Consider the following 3,744-nt stretch of genomic DNA (forward strand, 5'->3'; position numbering starts at 1 on the left):
ATATATATATGGCTATAACCCAATCCACTTTCTTCGGATGTTTTGTGAGGTTTTGTGTGAGAAAAAGTGGAATCTCGACTGTCCCCTTTGGTGTGATAGAAATAGCCTCTAGAAGTGTCCAAAATGCTTGTTTAACGTGTGCAATTGATAGTTTCTCATAGTATACCATTGTGGTGTCTTCTCCTAGCCTTTGTGGCAAAAAATCATCATCTTTTCTTGTCCTACGTGAGTAAGATTGAATAGCAACCGAGTTGAATTAATTGGTTGTGGTTTGGAGCCGATTGGATTGGTTGTGGGTAGAGAAAGATACGTTGGACTGAGCCCAAAATTCACCAATTTGAAGATCTTTCAAGAGAGCTTCTGCAACATTGTGCGATATTAATTTTGGAAGAAACGTCGTGACTTGAAAGATGGACGTCCATTTGATCGTGTTAGCACCCGTGTAGTGATCGAAATCTCTCTTAAAGAGATTTGCATTGACATACCTCACTTCATTTCATCTCCTTTGAATTTCTACATTTTCTACATTTGAGTAAGTCGTGATTTATTCATTACTATGTACGTGCCACGATATTGATAAGTTGTTACTCTATCCTATTTGCATGCATATATTTTTTTATTAGTGGAATATAAATTATGCATCAATTTATTGTCATGCGTGTTGGGCATATGGATGCTAAACTCCAATTCATTTTCCCCACCAAAATCAACCACTGAATCAGAATCTTCCAACAAGAAAATCCATCCAATTCATATAGATAGAAGCTCGGTTCACCTTCGCGGCTATGCCATCAAAACTGATAAGCATTAGCTATCTCTACGAGATGATACTATTGAAGTCAGAAGGTTTAGGAAGATACAAAAGAATTGTTGTCTGACCCGTCCAAGGTTTTAATGGATGCAGAGAGCACAAATGAGAATGATGATGAAGCTGGAGGTGAGAATACTTTAAAGCAAGAAACTGACAGCGATAATAAAATTGATTCCGAACATGATAATACTGATGAGAATAAGGAAAGTGAAAATGTTAAAGATCTGGATTCAGCTGTAGAAAATATACAAGAAAAATGCGAGGGAATAGTTCACTCTAACCTTAGAGGAAAGTTTGATGACTCAAACCCAAGAAGTTAAAGAAACGACTAAAGTAAACATAGGAGATACGATTCATGAAGAAAATGTGGGTGAACAAGAAAGGCAACAAATCGAAAATGATGAAATAGTTCTTAAAAACATGATATTGATGAGATTAAAGTTAATGTTGACAGTTCAGAGGACATGGAGAACCTAATATCAGATGAAGATCGACAACGACGCATAGAAGAGCATCAAAAACAGGAAGATGAACAAGCCCAACAAGGATAGAAAGAAGGGCAATTACAAGAAGATACTAAGGGGACTACAGGTGATGATCAAATCCAACAAGATGAAGATGATCCAACCCATACAAAAAGTGAACAATCAAGTTAACAAGAACTCCAAGAAACTTACTAAGAAGAATGATAAAGATGCGAAGGAGTCTTGTACGAAAAGTGAACAATCAAGTGAACAAGAACTCCAAGAAACTTACCAAGAAGAATGACAGAGATTCATTTCAAAATGGAGAGAAACTAAGATACCAAAAGAATCAAAAGAATCCGAAAAGGCATGGTCTAGTCAAGCAGTTCAGTCTGACAACCAAAAAGAGAGAAGGAAATGAGGATCAAATGATAAAGATAATAGCATCTATGGATACACATGGCGGTTATGCAATGTAACAGCTGGTATATATTACATAACCTTGTTTGGACAACGATAAAGCAATAGCGAAGCTTCACAGTAGAAAACACTATGAACATCATGAGAGGCACTGTCCTGAGGATCCCCCAACTTGCCTAGGTCCACTGCCACAGGGTACAAAAGTCCCATAGAATGGCCTCAAAGTAGAGATACGGCATGATCACGCAAAAAAATTTGTCATTCAATATTATATATGAACAAATATGTGTTTCAGGTTTTTTTCTGTTGCAGATATGGTACCATAATGTTCTACATCCAATGCTGGCAAAGATGAAGGGCCACCAAAATTGGGTCAAGGTGACTTGGGAATTCTTTACTTTCCCTGGTGGTGACACTCAATTTATACATGTAGCATTGCATTAGATTAACTTTGTACAAAAGGTATTCTAATTCTAACAGTAAACATGTAGAATTGGACAGATCCTTTTACTTGAATATTGCAATTTGATTAATATAATTGGGTGCCAGATATTGCATGGGCGGAAAGCATACTCGAACTGCATTGGATGTTGGCAGTGGAGTTGCCATCTTTGGAGGTTCCCTCTTTTAAAGAGATGCTATTGCTATGTCTTTTGCCCTCAAAGAACATGAGGTTCAAGTCTAATTTGCCCTTGAAAAGGGAATACCAGCAATATCAGCAGTGACGGCTTATCAAAGACTGCCATTTCCTAGCAGGGTGTTTGATGTTCTACAGAGTGCACGTTGCAGTCCCTTGGCACATAGATAATTATCCTTTTAAATTCTTGAGATTTTTTAATAATTTTGTTCTGTGTTTATGCTAAGTATACTTTCTCCAATCAATGCCAAAAAATGGAGATCTTATGAAGGTGGGTTCTCTACTCTTGGAATTGAACCAATTACTATGACCTGGTGGCTATTTTGTGTGGTCAGCAACTCCGGTTGTCAAACTCTTGAAGATGTATATGAGCGGTTTGGGAATTAGCTGGCACAATATATGAAATGTTATGACATTAGAACAGTTAATGAAGGGTAAACATTGATCTCATTACTTATCATACTCATATTTATTAAAGGTATGTAAGCAAAACCTGATATGAAAATAACGCTTATAGATTTGCTGCTGCACTCAAGGACCTGAAATGTCATGAACATAGATTCTCCGGATACACTTCTGATAATCTATGAATGCAGCCCTTTTCAGATATATCATGACTGGCGTGAATCCTTCAGCACCTACCCCAAGATATAAGACCTCGTGCATGCAGATCATCTTTTCTCCAGGCTGAAAAAGAGGTACCAATATAAGTTTATAATATTAACAGTAGAAGTAGCAAGGGTAATAACTTATTTTCATCTGACTTGTTAGGATCTTCCTCAAGCTGCTCAAGATGATTTCCGGGTTCAGTTAACCTTTAAAACACCGAATCAACACCAAAACCGAAGGTACCTGCCGCCGACCTCACGAGTTCTAACTATGGTTGCTTTTCTTCCTTCTGCTTGTTGTTTGCTCACTCACAAAGAATGAATACCACACAGGTAAGGGTCACAAAGACACAAGCAGGAGGTAGACAAGATCAAGGAGTAGAATGCACGAAGAAGAAGAAGACACGGCCTCTCTCTCTCGGGTTCTTTTACAAAAACGGGACCAAGGAAGGCTACGAGAGTTACCCAATGACAAACAATAAGGTAAGTTATACATATGGTAAGTGGGCTCGACTAGGGTTATGACCCAATAGCACACCAACAAGCCGCAAAGGTTTATTAGCCATCCAATAGGTAAAACAACGTTAAGTCAAGTCATCCCATTATTCGGTGTTGATTTATCGTTCGGTCATTCATGTCGACTGATAAAACTGGTTTACATCATCGCCCGGGAGGTCGTTTGACAACATGATGTCTAACATGACTTACTGGTGAAAACTTGTGCCTGTGATGGCAGAGATCGATAGGATAGTTCGTTCAGGAGGTAAATTAATTGTGCGCAATGAATCTAGCACAACCGAGGAA

At 38.2% G+C, this 3,744-nt stretch overlaps 1 pseudogene; it reads left to right on the forward strand.

Moving 5' to 3' along the window:
• The first annotated feature begins 785 nt into the window (after positions 1–785).
• LOC111366698 lies at positions 786–2,922 on the forward strand (annotated as a pseudogene).
• The last annotated feature ends 822 nt before the right edge of the window (positions 2,923–3,744 follow it).

This window comes from Olea europaea, chromosome 18 (assembly GCF_002742605.1).
Source record: "Olea europaea var. sylvestris chromosome 18, O_europaea_v1, whole genome shotgun sequence".
NCBI lineage: Eukaryota > Viridiplantae > Streptophyta > Magnoliopsida > Lamiales > Oleaceae > Olea > Olea europaea.